The sequence below is a fragment of the Leuciscus leuciscus genome (assembly GCF_965113295.1).
Source record: "Leuciscus leuciscus genome assembly, chromosome: 20".
Classification (NCBI taxonomy): domain Eukaryota; kingdom Metazoa; phylum Chordata; class Actinopteri; order Cypriniformes; family Leuciscidae; genus Leuciscus; species Leuciscus leuciscus.
The window spans coordinates 19,631,549-19,650,286 of NC_138744.1; the positions used below are offsets into that span (position 1 = coordinate 19,631,549).

Here is an 18,738-nt window from a genome sequence, read left to right on the forward strand (position 1 = left end):
GATCAAGGTTAGGTAAATATTGTCTTCTTTGTTCGGAGGGACAAAAAACAATAGCTTCCGATTTATCTGAGTTCAGAAAAAGAACGTTTTTTGAGAGCCATGCCTTTACATCATTCAAACATGCTGATAAATTACAAACAGCATTCTCATTACCGCTGGTCAAAGGCAGATAAACTTGCATGTCATCAGCGTAACAATGGAAGGCTATATTATGTTTCCTAAAAATGGATCCCAAGGGAAGTAAATATAAAGAAAACAGAATGGGTGCAAGAACAGATCCCTGTGGTACGCCACAGGATAACTTGCGTAATGATGAAGTAAAATTTCCAATTTTGACAGAAAAAGTTCTGTTTGTTAGGAAGGATTTAAACCAGTTTAACACAACCCCGCCTACCACATAGAAAGGGTAATTAAAGGCAGGTTAGGTGATTTGTTCAAGAAACATTTCTTTGTTATGCTGGTTGAAAGTCTCTTCACATCCTGATAGCACTCACTAAGTCAAGTGTTCTAAATATATTTATATGTATATGTAATCATTCTGTGGGCAATGATACAATGTCCTACCTGCCTGTCAACATTTGTATTTCCATACCTTCGCGCACCCTGCTCGCTCAGACATCACACATCATCAGAGCGTTTCATGCTATGCAGATTTAGACAGTTGTCAGTCACCGAGCACGCAACAAAGACAGAAGCCACCTTTTACAGTTCCTCCTAAACCAAAAACAACAAGCTTATGCTGCATTCACAGCATAACTTATACTGTAATTGTGAAGAGATGAAAACCCATGACGTAATACTCTGAGCGGTTTGTGACTAGAATTCATGGGTTTCAATGGCAGCACTATCAACGCCAAAATGAATCTGCAGCAGTCAGGTGATACAGGTCAGTGCTCTTTAAGTTGTTTGTTCATTATTATTGTAATGATATGTGCTTTAAGACATGAGGTAGTTTAATGCGGTCTCTCGTGACGCTTGCTGTACCTGTTCATGTGTTTTGGAGGAAGCATGGTTTTGGGGATGCTCTGAAGGGAGGATGGGATCTTATGCTTTCAAAGCTAGCTCACTATTGCTAGCCTCTCTGAAAATTGCCTACCCTACACCTTTAACAAATCATAGCGATGAAGTGTTAATGACAGTGTGGCAAGCAGGGCAGTCACCTGCGCACCACACCGGTCTTGAGTCTCACGGAGGGGTTCTGTGGGAGGAGCTAGGCTGGAGAGCAAAAGGAGTCAGGCGTGGACCCAGACCACAGCCAGGACGAAGGCCCTATGGCAAAGGAGGGAGGAGCCATGGAGGACAATTAGCAGGTTTTAAGCAGGGGGATGACAGACAGAGAAGGAGTAGATGGAGGTGGAGACCCAAGCAAAGCCGAAGAGCCAATGAGACCGGGGGCACTGATGGATCTGGAGATCAAGGGCAGAGCCACAGCGACTAGGGTCCGAGGTGAAGCCAGAGGACTGAAGTGGAGCCTGCGGCATCAGCTGGTCAATGCACTGAATCAATGCCATTGGTCTCTATTAAGTGAAGCATCAGCTTCAGCGTTACCCATGTGACGCATTGCTGGTCAGCTGAGCCTTGTAAAGTGGAGCTCAAAGTTAAAATAATTAAAACCTTGTTTCATTACATCTATCTTTGAATAAATTAACGTTTTTGAACGTGTTCGTTGAATGACAGATTAATGACTCACTCAAAGAGTGTCCCTTGCCGCCACCTAGTGGCGTAACAATGTAACTGCACTGACTGACAGCCTGTCTATGCGCAGAGACGATGATACTGATGAAATATCAGCAAAAAGCCTCTTGTCCAGTCAGATACGAGGATCGGAACTAACTGCTATACATATAACAATAGCCTAACAAGCTTATTGTCAGGTTTATGTTCTGTTATGTGGACCCTTGTTTTGACATTATCTTCTGTTTGCGTTCGTTTGGTTTAATAAACACGGTTTAGTTTTGGTTACATTGGTTACTGAGTATGTCCTTGTTTTTGTGCCTGCTGACCACATCATAACACGTATTTATATATATATATATAAATAAATAAATAAATAAATAATAAATAAATAAATAAATGGCGATAATATAGTATATTGCACTAATGACCAAGTCGTAGCCAGAGGGAAGGCAGAACCTGCCTTGCAGAACCAATAAACCTTGAAAGTTTATTCAAGTGTGCTATTAGTATACTTCTTTTAAACAAAAAAATAAGAAAGTATACTTTCAGTCTACTTTTTATGTACTTCTCAGAAATATACTTAATGTACTTCTCAGAAATATACTTCAAATTCCACTTAAGTATACTTGACTTATACTGAGAGAAAAGTCTATATATTTGGCCTATACTTGTTGATCGAGAAATACTTAAAAGTATAATTAAGTATTCTAAGTATTCTTGGCTTGTACTTGTTTACTATTTTGATTGAGTAGCTTATTAAATACTTTTTAATCTAAAACATATTACACACTGTCTAATAAACTAACATGTTCAAGTTTATATAGTAACAAGCTTTCGGGTGGAATAGCTTATAGAGTAAATAAAATAAGCATGGAACTGAACCTGATCTTGTACACAGCGATAATAATTCCCTTACGAAAAATAAGTTTATTCAAGTGTTCTATTAGTATACTTCTTTTCAACTAAAAAGAAGAAAGCATACTTTCAGTCTACATTTTATATACTTCTCAAAAATATACTTGATGTACTTCTCAGAAATATACTTAATTACACTTAAGTGTACTTGACTTATATTGAGAGAAAAGTCCAAGTATATTTGGCCTATACTTGTACTCAATCTTTTGATCAAGATATACTTAAAAGTTTAATTAGTCAAAGTATACTTGGCTTGTAGTTGTGTTAACTCTTTTGATCAAGTAGCCTATTAAATACTTTTTTTTTTTACATAGTTTTTCATATACAGTCTTATGAAACTTACATTGTTTGAAAATATTGATTAAAATATTGATATAAAACAGATATGTTTCTAATTCTGCGTATCTGAATTTGTGTAGGCTAGTCCACTGGTAGTAAACATAGGAATTTACTACTTTACTCTTTCCCAGCCATTGACTGAATTTTCCAGCTATCCATGTTTTCGCTGTTATACGGTAGGGGGCGCTATGACACATCTTCTACAGAATCTCCGGATCAAAACACCGGAAAAAGAAGAAGCTGAAACAAGTGATAGAAGATTGCTCACTCAAATGTAAAATAATGAGGATCATCAAACATTAAATAGCTTGTAAATCAAAACTGCTTAATGTTTCCAAATGAAACATTTGGACTCGATCTACTCCATCTGTGTTTTGATCATCGTTCTTAATTTGATCAAGGCGTAGTTTTTGACAAAAATGAGATTTTCTCATCTTTTTTGTTTAAAATGTTGCCTTTATTTATGAAACTTACCAACATTCAAGTGTTGATAAAAAAGGATGCATGAAGCTAATAAAATGTTTTTAAAATTGAAGTACAGTTAAAGGTATTTTTCAAGTATAAAAAAAATAACATTTGAACATAGTAGTATAGGCCTACTGCAAGTGCAAAAATTATATATAAATAGTAAACTATAAGTATAATGTTAAGTTCACTTAAAGAAAACTTATAGTATAAAACTACTAAACTAGTAGTTTACTGAGTACACTAAAAGAGCAAAAATAATATATAAATGGTAAACTATAAGTATGATGTTAAGTCCACTTAAAGAAAACTTATAGTATAAAACTACTAAACTAGTAGTTTACTGAGAGTATACTTCAAAGTTGCTATAAGTATTAAAATAGTAAACTACTAGTATACCCATAAGTTCACTTGCAGTACAAATGAGAAATGTAATTATGAACTAGTTGTGCACTTAAAGTTTACTACTGTTACACTTATAGTACACTTTTATATATACTAAAAGTGGGCCAATTTAGTCCCAAGCAGTATTAAAATAGTACACTTACAAGTTTACTACTAGTACATATTGAAATTAGTATACTTACTCCATAATGTATACTTAAAAATATACTTGAACATTACTTAATTCATAAAATGAACTTGAAGTATACTTCTTTTTCGTAAGGGAAGCTGAGGTGGAGTGACGAGCATGGCGACTGGAGGCAGAGCCAGGGGATCCTCATCTAAATCCGGAGCTGAAGACCGGAAGACCGGAGGCAGATCCACACAGTAGAGTGGATTCAGAGGAGGAACTGAGGGATTGAAGGGAAACAGCGGAGGTGGGGCCGAGGAACAGGCTATTATAGGCAGAGGAGATGGGAGAGGAGGATGGGCGGGATTTTTGGAGACATAGAGCTGGACAGGACCAACGGAGACAGGAGACAAAGGGAAATATCCCTTTCCAATTCCTCATTTTATAATGTAGAGGCCAGCTGAAGCTCATCTTCAGCAACGGGAGTGTGGGCGTGGCTCCTGTCCATTCTGTCTAACTCCACGAGAACACTGATCAGTTGTTCACCAGCACCCACTCCACAAACGCTGGGAAATCACCCGAGGACCAACACCAGGCAGGCGTGCCTTGGATCACTTGCTGAGGCTGGTATAATGAAACACAGAAAGTGAGTGATCAAGACAGTGTGGAAGGCACGCCAGATCTAAAAAAGTCCTTGGTGTGGTCCTCAGGTTTTTGCTCCTTCTGCTCTAGGTTAAGCAGTTGGACGGCAGGCAAGTCCATAACAAAAAAAAAGGAGGAAAAAACTAGGGCTGCCCCCCAATAATTGACTAACCGTTAGTCGACTAGAACAGGCTTGGTTGACTAAGATTTTATTAGTCGGTTAGTCGCAGAAAAAAAATAATAACTCCACAGGAAGTGGTGAAATCACGCAGGCTGTAACGAACAGATCGTTATTGGCAGAAAATCCAAACATTCACCTATCAATCATTCAACCTCAAATATGGCTTATCTCTTGAAACATGTAAGTAGCAACTTTACAAGTCCGCTCACTCTAATGCTAACCTAGCTAAAGGTGCGCTATAATTAGGGACATATCCAAGTGTTTGTGTGGAGAGCGCGCTTACTGCATGACATACAGGCACCGGCACGATCACTTGCATTTAACTTAAAATATTCCGTCATTTTTGGTCATACAGATAAGAGTAATGCAAACTGTAAAGGGTCAACTTTTATTTTTTTAAACTCACAATAACAACAAAACGTTGTGCTTTTGTAAAATAAAGGTCGATTTGGTCTCAGTAAACTTGAACGCATCACATAAATGAACCGAAACTCAGCGTATACTTGCCTCACTGACATGCGATATAAACAGTGGGTACGGAAAGTATTCAGACCCCCTTAAATTTTTCACTCTTTGTTATATTGCAGCTATTTGCTAAAATCATTGAAGTTCTTTTTTTTTCCTCATTATTGTACACACAGGACCCTATATTGACAGAAAAACACAGAATTGTTGACATTTTTGCACATTTATTAAAAAAGAAAAACTGAAATATTACATATTACATATCAGACCCTTTGCTGTGACACTCATATACTTAACTCAGGTGCTGTCCATTTCTTCTGATCATCCTTGAGATGGTTCTACACCTTAATTTGAGTCCAGCTGTATTTGATTATACTGATTGGACTTGATTAGGAAAGCCACACACCTGTCTATACAAGACCTTACAGCTCACAGTGCATGTCAGAGCAAATGAGAATCATGAGGTCAAAGGAACTACTCAGAGACAGAATTGTGGCAAGGCACAGATCTGGCCAAGGTTACAAAAAAATGTCTGCTGCACTTAAGGTTCCTAAGAGCACAGTGGCCTCCATAATCCTTAAATGGAAGACGTTTGGGACGACCAGAACCCTTCCTAGAGCTGGCCGTCCGGCCAAACTGAGCTATCGGGGGAGAAGAGCCTTGGTGAGAGAGGTAAAGAAGAACCCAAAGATCACTGTGGCTGAGCTCCAGAGATGCAGTCGGGAGATGGGAGAAAGTTGTAGTAAGTCAACCATCACTGCAGCCATCCACCAGTCGGGGCTTTATGGCAGAGTGGCCCGACGAAAGCCTCTCCTCAGTGCAAGACACATGAAAGCTTGCATGGAGTTTGCTAAAACAACACCTGAAGGACTCCAAGATGGTGGTAAATAAGATTCTCTGGTCTGATGAGACCAAGATAGAACTTTTTGGCCTTAATTCTAAGCAGTATGTGTGGAGAAAACCAGGCACTGCTCATCACCTGTCCAATACAGTCTCCAAACAGTGAAGCATGGTGGTGGCAGCATCATGCTGTGGGGGTGTTTTTCAGCTGCAGGGACAGGACGACTGGTTGCAATCGAGGGAAAGATGAATGCGGCCAAGTACAGGGATATCCTGGATGAAAACCTTCTCCAGAGTGCTCTGGACCTCAGACTGGGCCGAAGGTTCACCTTCCAACAAGACAATGACCCTAAGCACACAGCTAAAATAACGAAGGAGTGGCTTCACAACAACTCCGTGACTGTTCTTGAATGGCTGAGCCAGAGCCCTGACTTAAACCCAATTAAGCATCTCTGGAGAGACCTGAAAATGGCTGTCCACCAACGTTTACCATCCAACCTGACAGAACTGGAGAGGATCTGCAAGGAGGAATGGCAGAGGATACCCAAATCCAGGTGTGAAAAAATTGTTGCATCTTTCCCAAAAAGACTCATGGCTGTATTAGATCAAAAGGGTGCTTCTACTAAATACTGAGCAAAGGGTCTGAAAACTTAGGACCATGTGATATTTCAGTTTTTCTTTTTTAATAAATGTGCAAAAATGTCAACATTTGGGTGCTGTGTGTACAATAATGAGGAAAAAAATTAACTTAAATGATTTTAGCAAATGGCTGCAATATAACAAAGAGTGAAAAATTTAAGGGGGTCTGAATACCTTCCGTACCCACTGTATCTATAGAAAGCTTGAAATGTCTACATTTGAATGAACAGATTCAAATGGAAAATAAATATTCTCAGATTATGTAATCCGTATGAAGCGTGCACATAGGCCATTACTGCGGGGATGACGAGTCAGCATCGTTGACTTAATCTCTGCAGCTGAAAACACAGAAAACATTACCAATAAATTATTAAAATGTTTAAACAGTCTCCTCCTGTTTTTCTCACGACACATTAAAAATTATTACATTTGCCGGTGCGCTGTGGCAAGCTTTATGTGAGCATTTGAGCGCTGATTAGGCTATGTATTTTATATAAGCAATTAAAGGCGCATTATTATGATTAATGGTTTATTAATATAAACGCGCGATTAGTCGACTAATGGCTTAAATGAACAACTACTAGTCAACTAGAAAAATCTTTAGTCGAGGGCAGCCCAAAAAAAACCGGCAGCAAACAAATTTTTTTATCTGGGTCCGGTATTCTGTCACACGTGTGGCTGTAATGATGCGCACGATGCAGAAGATTCAGAGAAATATATGCAATAATAAATCCAGGGAGAAACAGAACTACATTAAACCATCAACAATACCGGAACTAAGGAAACTAACCCCCGGTTTCACAGACAAGGCTTAAGCCTAGTCCCAGACTAAAATGCATGTTTGAGCTGTTTTAACTGAAAGAAACTTGCACTTGGGTTTTCTCAAGATGCACATCAGTAATGTTTTTTCTAAGGCACGTTTATAAAAGTTACTTAAATGTCATAATTGAACTAAGGCATAATCTTGGCTTAATCTAAGCCCTGTCTGTGAAACCGTGCCTAAGTGCTTAAATACACAGGGAGAGTTAATTAACCAGAACAGAAACAGGTGCAGGATTAATCAGAAACTAATGACCAAAGAACACAGGCAAAATGGGAAAAAGGAAACCAAAACACAATGAAAATAAACAGATATAGACTCATAACCCTGACACTCTGAAGGCTGTTGGAAATTGTTGCTTTAGAAAAATGATCGCAATCTGATCTCATGTTACATAATATTGTTTATGTTTGTACCTGCAATTATTTTCTCATTGTATTTATTTTTATATTTTAATTTTTTTGCAGCAGTGGCAGCCTCCTTCTCTGAGAAAGTACCCCTGATGGGCAGGTATTCTTAATAAACAGTAAAAGCTGCATGCACAAAGACAAGCAGACAGAACACACTATGCTACACCAAATGTCCCAATCTTCCTGCTGTGAGAAGTTCTTCGCATGCTGGCATTTATTTCTTACCATATGTTTTCAGCAATGCTAATTAGAAAAATATGCATTGCTTTTGCCTCTAAAGGTGTGTACTTGAAGATAAAAAGACTGATTCGGATTTCTTGATTTCAGGTTTGAGAGTCATAACACAAATATCCGTGGTATGAACAAAAATACAATTATATTCAACTTGGCAATAAATCACGTTTTCAACTGGTGCTACTATGGACAGTTAGCCACAGTCACATGAAAGTATGAGATTTATAAAGACATTAAAAATGTACATGGATTTTGCGGTTCCCTCACCAATCTCCATCTAAAACTATCCAAGAGAAAATAACACAAAACAACTAAATAATGATAGCAACATCAATGCCAGAATACCACATAATGTGTACAGCTAATGCATAAAAATATTTACATACAAAAAAGAACATATATCTCTCAGTGGATTTATAAACAGATTCTCTGCCAAGGAAAATCTGTGTAGCCAATTGCACGCAGAACAAAATTAAGCTCCATTTTGGTACCTCACCAGTAAAACGGTGGGAGATAAATAAGACCATAGACTTTTAAACCTATAATAAATTAGTCCTATTTCACTGTTCAAAGATTGTAATTATTTCTTCAAGCATTCCCAAGCATTTTCTCACTTAGTTCACAGGAACGAAGGAATACTGAATAGAACTTTTCAATGCCAAAAAATGCTAGATTATATATATTATGGAATAGTCTTCCATAAAATGTCACCCAAGCAGTGACAGTTGTTACATGCAAACTAACAAATAAAATAATCTCATGCCACCTTACCTGATGTTCTTTTTCCTCCAGCTGAGCAAGACTCCTTCATCATTGAGCTTCCAGGTCTCATTAAGTTTCTTGAAGCACACTGATCTCCATCAGTATTCCTTTGGCCTGTCATTCGACTGTACCCACTGCTAGCAAGGTTGGGGTTCCTCAGGAAAGCATGATGGCAGATTGTTCTGTCTACTAGGGGAGATGATGGTATGTCTTCATCCCCTTCATCATCGTCCTCCGGGTACCCTGACCCATCTTCTTGGTTTAAGCCCCTGTTCCTCTGCTCTACCTGAAAGCTCTCTCTCCACCTCCATTGCTGCTGATGCTCTGCCCACCTAACTTTTGATATTGGTCTCAGGTGTGCAGGTCCTATATATGAAAGTGGTGAAGTTTTGTGTTTGTCTGTTTGTTTTAAGGGTGTTGAGGAAGAGCAGGGAGAATTTGAGGACAGACCCCTTCTGAAATGGTCTTTTCTAAGCTTACTTTGTCCTAGTAAACCCTCTGTTCCTTCTCTTTCTCTAAGCCTATCATCCACAAATCTTCTATCTCTACCTTGCTCTCTGTTGTCTTTTCTTTGCCAGCTATTTCTACTGAACCAGTCACTAGAGGAATGAGATGTTACATTAGGGTACGTCGCCTGTGGCTTCCCGCTACAAAGTACAGAGTCACGTTTCAGAAACTTGTGCTTCCTTTTATGGAACTTTGATGGGCTTAAAATTGGATTTTTGGAGTAGGGGTGCACAAAAGAGGGTAAAAAAGGTGACGAAGGGTATATAGTTGCAGATGGAGGGTATCCACTATAAAGTCCAAAACCAAATGAAGTTGTAGAGAGTGGCATTTTGTAGGGCGAGTGGTAACAACCACCTCCTGACAGAGGGAAGCCAAGTTTGTGCACTACCGGACAATGTGTAACAATATGTTCACCTGGTTGTGAGGGGCATCCGTTGTTCCTTTTCAAATCTGTCATTCCAACATAATGCAGAGAGTCACGGGAAAAGTCTGACTGAGGTGAGTAGTAACCACTGAAGTTGATTTGAAACATAGTCGGATGGTGAAGGTTTTGCGGTAGACACTGAAGAACATGAGCTTTGCCTTTCCCACTCTTCCTTCCAGACTTCGCTTCATCCCCACACCCTCGTGATGATATATGATGCACGATATGAATCTCACTAAGTCTGACCACTAACTCCTCAACCTCTGCCAGAAATGCTGGGTCTTGCCTTTTGGCCCTGAGTTGAAGATACTTTCTCTTACATTTGTGTTTATGTCTCCTAGTCTTATCATGGCTAAAACAATTATGACCTTTTCTATGGCACTTGTATTTAAGTCTTTCCTGCTCCATCAATACTGATCGTGCAAGGTGTGTTGTTCTGTGGTCTTGAATCCTTACAGAGCCTAACTGGGATGTGGCCGAAGGGTGTAGAGCTGACTGCGAAGAGGAGGGAGGTTTAGTTTTCTCTTCAGGCACTGCTTTAACCTTCTGGGAACTGGTTGCCTTTGGAGCAGAATGTTGATCATATTCATGGTTGCCAGGATGAGGTTTTCTCCGGAAAGAACTAATAGCGGGCGAAGGGGACTCTAGATGTTTAAACGAATAGGGGGAGCTGCACAAAGCAGATTGGCCATTAAATGAATGGCTATGTTCATCAGAGGTGGATAAAGGGTTCAACTGATTTGAAGATTCTGTCAAGACCTGCTGAGACTTTTGACTCAGAACTAGGCCAGAGTCTTGGCCAGAAGTTTCCCTTTGAGTTTTAGGTTTACGACCTCTCCTTTTTCCTATGTAAATAGTCCCACGTTTGCTAACATTAATTTGTGGACCAAGTTTTGCCCCAAAAGATGTAAGAAGTGAGGATAAAGCATGTGTACCATCTGAAACTGAACAATGAGCATCACCTTCATTCTTCTTCTGAGCAAAATCAGTTTTGTAACTTTGGCTTTGCCCTGAAAGAAACTGTGTGAGTGCTTTATCCTTCTTCTTCACTCTCATCTTATTGATATTTTTGATAATTGTCTTCATTATTAACCTATTTCGTTTGCGGCGGATTTGAGCATCTCTAGCTTTGGACAAGGAGGCTTTAAGTTTTCCATCAGCACCCTTCTTCCCAGATGATGAGTCCTGTGATTTAGATTTCTTTGTCTGGAGAGAGGAGGAACATTTGGGATGAACTTGTGTTTTGGGTGTTGGCTTTGGGAATTTCAGTCCATCCCCTGGATCAGGGACATTTGAGTGTTCAAGTATGGGGAGCTTAGTAGAAGACTTCTGAGACTTAACTCCCTGAGGAGACTCATCCAACCTGATGATTTTTGGACGGCCCCTTTTCTTAGGAGGGGGCTCAAGGGATGAGGATTCTAATCTGGGTGATGGATGTTGCAGTTGTTTAGATTTAGGAGGTCGGCCAACTGGTCTTGGTTTACCCTGCTGTGATGACAATGCCTTTGAGGACTTCATGGAAGGAACTTTTATAGGTTTCGATTTTTTTGGTACAATTTTAGAGGCAGTGGAACTAACATTAGCAGTTTTCACAAGATCCATCTTCTCCCCTTTATTTGCCACCTTTGTCATCTGAACAGCTTTTAGATTTTTCTGTGAGATGGTGTTTTGTTTGGGATGTAAAGGTGACTCATCACTTAGAACAGAACTGTTAAACTGAGAATCTGTACAGCTGGAAGTTTGAGAGGAACACTGCACATCTTCTTCTTGGTTTGAACTATGCCTATCTCTTTTCTTATTCTTGTCAATGATATGCCCCATCCTGGTGCCATCATTTGACTGGACAGTAACAGTTTGGGCAGGTTCCATGGTCATTTTTCTGGTGTCATCTATTATTTCACTTTCATTATACTTCTTGTTTCTTTCTCTGCTCTCCAGTAATTCTTTCGTATAAGTGCTGTTCTCAGGAGTTGCTGATGCAGCAGATTTATCTGAAGCAGGAAGGAGCAGAGGTGTCTTGATAGAGGGACTTGCCTGATGCAATAAACCATTTTCCTTACTCCTACTGTTAGTTATGGTGTTACACATGTTCTTGGAACATGTAGTATCTCCATCCTCTTTCTGATTTGCATTCGAAACCTTGTCAACACTACTTTCCCTGATTCTAGAAGTCTTTTTTGGAGTTTGCTTAAGTGAATTCTCACTACATGATATTGGAAACGATATTGGAAATGATGTGCTGTCATTTTCAAGACTGGAAGAAGACTGGTGAGATGTCTGAGCGTTCAGAGTCATAACCTTTGAACCTTCTGAACTGATGGAGGAGGTCATTACTTCTCCACTTGGAAGATCTTTGCCCTTTTCTTTTTGAGCATTTAAAACTTGTGTGCTGTCTTGTGGACTGGAGTTCTGTTGTAATGAGGGAGGTGGAGAAGGGGCAGCTGGAGGTGAATACGTCTGCTTTAACAAGGTAGAGAAGGTTGTCCCATCTGAAAGTGGCACTTTGCTATCTGTCTGTGGTTGAACTGCATAAGAAGGTCCATCTGATGGGAATAATGACTTTGAGTCAGTCTTCCTTGTGTTTTTTGATGGTGTCTGTTGGAAGAGAGGATATGTGCTGACTAGAATTCATCAGGAAATATTTGAAGATATTCAGTATTTCAGGTCTCTCTATGATATCCATTCAAATTAAATCAAAGGCAGCCTGGAGTAGCTATACATTTAAACATATCTAACAGGCTTCATTACATAATGACTTTGACATTCTCTGACTTAATTTCAATGCCATTTCATAATAACCCATCACTAATGGTAAATAAGGTTTTTAATTATTTTTATTTATTACTACTTTGATGTAACCATTCCATGGCACTACGATCAGAGGATTTAAAAAGAATTTGGGTGAATGAGAGAGAGGGAGATGGTACATAACACTTGAGCAAAAATAAAACAAATGGGAGGAATGTATTTAGCTGTAGGCTTTCCAGTAACTGTTTTCTGGTCATAAGAACCAACAAAAACAAATAACAGATCACAGATGGAAGACTTCCAAATGGATATTTTTCAGTATGTGGGAGAAGGGGACAAAAAGAAGCAAGAACGAGCGAGAAAATTAGATCTGAGTGAGCAACAAAAAAAGAAAGAAAAAAGACAGAGAGAAGCATGTTATAAATGGAGGGGATGTAAAAATAGATAAAAGATGTCAAACTGCTGGTGGCTGAAAATGGCAAGATGCAGCCAAAAATAGTAACAAGCATTTGTCTCTATATTTTTCAAAGAACTTTAGAACTAAAGCATGAAAGAAATAAAGAACATAAAAGTAAGACTTACCTTTTTATAGGCCGTAATGTCTGGTGTAGAGTCCCCTTTTTTGGATGAAGTGGGAAGTGGGAGACTCATCCTTGTGGAACCTTTTGGAGAAATGGAATTATTGCTATCTTTTTTCTTAATCTCTCGATGTGACTGCTTGCCCACTCTGATCTCAGAACTGGAGACTACACCTCCACATGAACTATGACCATCTCCATGTGCAAGCCTCTGAGAGATCCTAATTGTGGGCCTACATATGAAGTTCTCGAGGCTCTTTGGAGGCTTCTTCGTCCGTTTTGCTCCAACCCCTATTTTCATTCTTACATTTCCGTCTGACTGGTCGGACTTTGTATGTCTTATCTCCCCCGGCCTAGTCTGCTGCTGGTGCTCAAGTTCACTGTTAGTATTTTTTGAGGAAGCTTCTAGTTCTGCCCCTTTGGTTTTTCTCATCCTCTTCCCGTCTTCTGTCCTCCCTTCTTTCTCCAGGCTTGGTGCAGGTGTTGTCTTTTGCTTTTTCTTATCCATTTGAACTCTCATAAACATATGTTCATGGGAAAAGTATGTTGACTAATGTCAAAGTTTTGTTGATAATTAATGTTCAGCTTATGAGAAAAGATAACGTTATGTATTTAATACTCTTCTATCATCTCACTTGACTTGAGAGAGTAATGAGGTACAGGTACCATGGAAGAGGCTATAAAGTAAAAACAAGAAAGAGACAGACATTGGTCACAGATTACTCAGTGTCTCACATAATATGACACATTCAAAATGTTTCATCAGAAAACCTCAGCACAAAGTTATTTTAGATATATATATAGATTACAAAGAAGATTAGATACACGTGGTACAACAGAAAATGCTACACTTTTCAACATTTACCCACATCAAAACACATATCCAGCTCAAAAAGACTGCAACTTTATATTCAACTAGCGAGTTACCTGAGCTATTACTGTGACTGACTAGTTCAAATACTTGAGTGCTCAATTTAGAGGCATGGATTATTAAAGTATGTGCAGCTGGCTCTGAACATGCCGATTCAGATGCTAATGGAATCTGTTTTTGAGTAGGACATAAAATACTTTTAGAAAGTAGATATCCAGCAGTGTGACATGCTATACTGTATCTCTAGAACATACATTTAATTGGTCTGATTACTGATCTAAAACAAACAAACATCAACAACAAAAGCTTACATATAGAGGAATTAATTTAGATTAATCTGTTAAGCATGTGTAGATGTATTCAGCTATGTATGGTTGCAACATTCTGCTTTTTGTTGTAAAATATTTATCATAAATATTTGCAAATTTAGCATTCAACTATGATTTAGTACAAACTTAAATTAAAGGACATTTCATCTATTGAACTGTTAACACTTCCAGACAGAAAATCTTTCAATGTTGACAGATTTATGGTATATTATGGTGGGGTCAGGACCCACTAGTGGCCTCAGCAAACTTTCAAGGGGGCCTCAAGATGACACAATAAAAGTATTTGAATTAAGACAAAACATTAAAATCATCTAAACCGAAATCTTAAAACCCCATAATATTTTTATGATGATTGTACATTTTTGTTTTTTTTGAAAAAAAATTTTTGTCATGTAAATTTGTGGAAACACTGAAGAATATTCAGCTCCTAAAACTTTCTGAATCCGGCAATTTAACGTTCAATATTATTGTGGACAATAGAGTCAATGTGGGCCTTGGAGTCAAAAACATTGTAACCCATTGCTACAACTTCGACAGTACTTTTCTTTATTTTTTGGCTTTTTTGCATTTGTTTAGATGAAATTATAGATGGAGAGAGGACCGGAAATGAAGTGGGAGAGAGAGGGGGTGGGATCGGGAAAGGACCACGAGCTGGGATTCAAACTCAGGCAAAGCGCAATCTCGCTACATGTCAGAACAGTACTTTTCAACTGGAGCCTGAAGTGGAAACCTGTTTTTGAAGAAGAAGAAGAAGAAGAAGAAGAAGAAGAAGGGAGAAATGTCTAGTTACTATATTCAACAGAGTTTGTTGATTTAGAAATGCAATGATATCTCTGCTCCCCTAAGACCTGCACATTTTCAGTTGTATTATGGTTTCTCCATTTGTTGCCCTGCCAGAGCAGCTCAGAATACTTCCAAATTTGGTGTAATAGAAGGGCAGCTCAGTGAGTAATGACGCATGAGATGAAGAATTCTTTTTTTTTTAAATCCAGATAGCTTTATCTAACACAGTTTAGTTCTTTAATATAAATAATGAATGTGTCAAATGAAAAATTGTAACTCTAAAGGAATCTTTTACATTAAATGTGAGTAGGTTAGCCAGGTAGAGACTACTTTTAAATTAACTCTGAATCTACAATACCGATCATTTAACCTACACAATAACGCACATGACCAGCATGATACATCTCAATATTCTATATACGAGTTCCTTTGGGACATACCCACATAAAAATCCCCAGCAATTTCGAAAAGCTGGCCGAAACTCTGTTTTGAGTTGTCTGAAAGGCAGGTGCTTTCCCACACAGAGTGAGGTCATTATATGGAAGATTCTGCATAATGACCTCAGTGCGTTAACTTGCACAGGGGACCCGTAAAATCCAGCGGCTTGACCTCCACGCTCCAGGGAAGAACAGGCTAATAAAGCCCAGGATCGGTAGTCTGAGACATCTGTGGGTTGTTGACTGGACTCTGTCAAAGCATTTCCAATATCAAAACTTCAAACCACTCATACAATCTAAAGTAACGTGTCCCACACTGATCTCTCAATCTCTGTCTTTCTTGAATCATATTGTGAAGTGCTTTTGCGGCCATTTCGAGCTAGTAAAAGTAACACCCTTTGCAGGTTGTTTCAGTCTTGGCCAATACTCATTAAGAAGACAAAATCCAACAGCATTTCACTTCCTGAGTGCAATCTTCTCAGCTCCTCCTTTAGGATTTGGTGCTAAGAAAACAATCCCAATGGAACGCTTGAAAAGAAAAATGGCCCGAGGAGAGGAGAGAGAGCAAAGTACAATGATGTGTGTGTTAGAGAGCAGAAGAGGGATCTCTGTGGCTATTAGTAGCACAGTTCAGAAGCAAAGTGAGAAGGACGTTTGAGGGTCTTTCTCTCCCTGGGACATAAGCCTACTTTTCAACATTTACCATAATTATTCATTTTCTTGTACTCCATCAACGTTATCTATCCACAGGTTTCCTTTCCCCTCTATTCTCTGCCTTTTTCCTATTCTTTTATTTCATCTTGTTTCTGGTTTTGTTCATAACTGTTTCTTTCAATATATAATTTGCTCTCTCTTTTACAATTTATCTTTAAGGCATTAAGGCATCTTTTCAAAGCAGGCCACACTGAGCAGTTAAATAAGTCACTGTTTCCCTGTAAATCAAAAACATATGCTCTTGCTTTAAACTCTATTTTGGTGTTGCTGATACAAATCTTTGCAAACAAGTGAAAATCTCCCAGAAATAACCATTTTTGTCATCTCCAATTAACTTTGCATTTTTCCTTTCGTTTTGCTCCTCTCATTTCCATTACATTATAGTCTCCCTTTTATTCATTTTTACCTGATGTACTTTCAATCCAACCCTTCAGTGTTAAGTGCAATGAGGAAGTTATTATTAGGTTTCACTATGTTTCAGTTTGTGTATGTTATCTCATTACAAACTGTTATCTTATACTGTTCAACCCATTGGAGTCTTCTGTCATCTAATGTACTTTAAGACAACAATACGCAGGTTAACACCAGCCTTTGTCAAGCAAGCAGACCTGAGAAGCTCATCCTCTGTTTCGCTTGTCAAGTAGATTTAGTCAAATTTTGTTAATCGGTGCAATGTGAAAGTAGCAAACTGAAGTGCAATAGAGTTGCAAACAAGATGACATCACTGAGCACTGCCCTTCATTTGGCAAAGCTTTTCTCCCTGACAAGATTTAAGGGGTCCCTGGGCAAACTCAGAGAACTGACCATGATTTGCCCGCAAATCCATCTGCCAAATTTGAAAATACAAAGGAATAAAGCTTTTTCAATTCTACAGGCTCCTCTGTGACCTAGATATAGCCTGGTGCTCCAAAAATAGCAGAAAACTAGAACATTTAAAGAAAAAGAACCAGAGATATGGTCAATTAATTAGGTGTTTATGTTTTAGTTGGTTCGCCGCTTGAGAAGACGAGCACAGCATGTCAATGCAGTGTGAACACGACTTGATTGATGGGACATATAAGTAGGGAGTCGAATAAGTTACTGTTCCCCTCGCTGTAGATATCATTTGAAGAAACAGGTTTTCCAAATGAAAACCGAGAAATGTCAATACGATCCTGCAGCGCGAGGACATAATCGATATAAAGTTCTCGGGAAAGTGGCAAAAGGAAGAGAGCGACTTAGCTTTCTAATCTATTATCAGCTATCTCGAGGCTCGATCTGTTTATCGATATTACAGCATTATTATTTGAATACCTCAAATTGTATAAGCGATAGGCACTGCACGCGCGTATGTATGTTTACGATAAAAAAGTGTCTTTGCGTATTCATGCGCGAGGGCCTAACAGATAAAGGTCCCGTTTCAAATTACATTTTTATTAAGCAACGGGGAGTAGTGCACTCCAAAAATGTTCTCTAAAACTAGTCGGAGATTTAAGAAAACAATAACAACCATTTCCACATTGCTTCACGAAAAGAAAAATGACTTACCCGAGCTGCAAAGAGGAGGTATCGCAAGCAAAAGAACAGCTAATTTACAAGTGTGCGCAACGAACTGAAACGATAAATGGAGGGATGTTGCGTGTCCATTGCGCGAAGCGAAGGACCCATGAAGATGAACATTGTGCAACACCACACGGTACTCACGTCCCCCCTTCTTCTTCTCTCAGCCCCCCTGTTTCTATCCGTCTCTTGCGCAGTTGTTTTACATCAAAAGCATGGTCGTACATTGTGTACCCAGATAGCCACAACCCAAGTTCACCGAAGAGGGGAGACGGAGGAGAGGAATGACCATGCTGTATATGTTCTGTTACTGAGCTGATCCTTGCAACTTGAGCTAAATTTACCAACCAATAACAGGAGAAAAAAGAAATGTAAACAGACACGCACATTTATCACCCCAGCGGATGCTGTTCTTATCTACACTATCAAAGAGCGGATCAAAGCAACGATAATCATTAAATCTAACGTGTGTGTGTGTGTGCTAGAATATGATATTGAATAATCTAATCCGAGATGGCCGACTTTGAAACGATGAGCAATGATGTAATTGAATTGTGAGCCAGCCTGCGTCGTTCATTTGAAAGAATATTTGGGAATTTATCGATATTTTGGAATTTATCAATATTTTATATTTTATTTAATATAATACACACAAATAACCAGCATCTGAAAACTTCGTGCCCAGGCATCTGGCTCTTGAAATACCAAATGCGTTCTATTGCCAACACATATTTTGTATCTTTACTTATTTGCATTAAGTTGTATAACATGGAACATATTGTGAGAAACTGCGCACTTCAGCGACTGAGTGACCGATAGGTGGTTCAAACATAAAACAATAGCTATCTACTATAGGCTACTAGACAAACTGCAAAATACAGTTTACATATGCAAGTTATGCAATG

At 38.9% G+C, this 18,738-nt stretch overlaps 1 long non-coding RNA gene across 2 annotated transcripts; it reads right to left on the reverse strand.

Annotated features, from left to right (window-relative positions):
• Positions 1-3,658: 3,658 nt before the first annotated feature.
• Positions 3,659-18,336, reverse strand: LOC309484685. 2 transcript variants are annotated; one of them, XR_014200938.1, is made up of 4 exons: positions 17,822-18,336; positions 13,165-13,837; positions 8,913-12,429; positions 3,659-4,534 (listed from the first exon to the last, which is right to left on the reverse strand). It is a non-coding gene; the product is annotated as an uncharacterized lncRNA (long non-coding RNA). The 2 variants fall into 2 exon arrangements; XR_014200939.1 differs by lacking the exon at positions 3,659-4,534 and adding an exon at positions 6,583-7,015.
• Between the last annotated feature and the right edge of the window lie 402 nt (positions 18,337-18,738).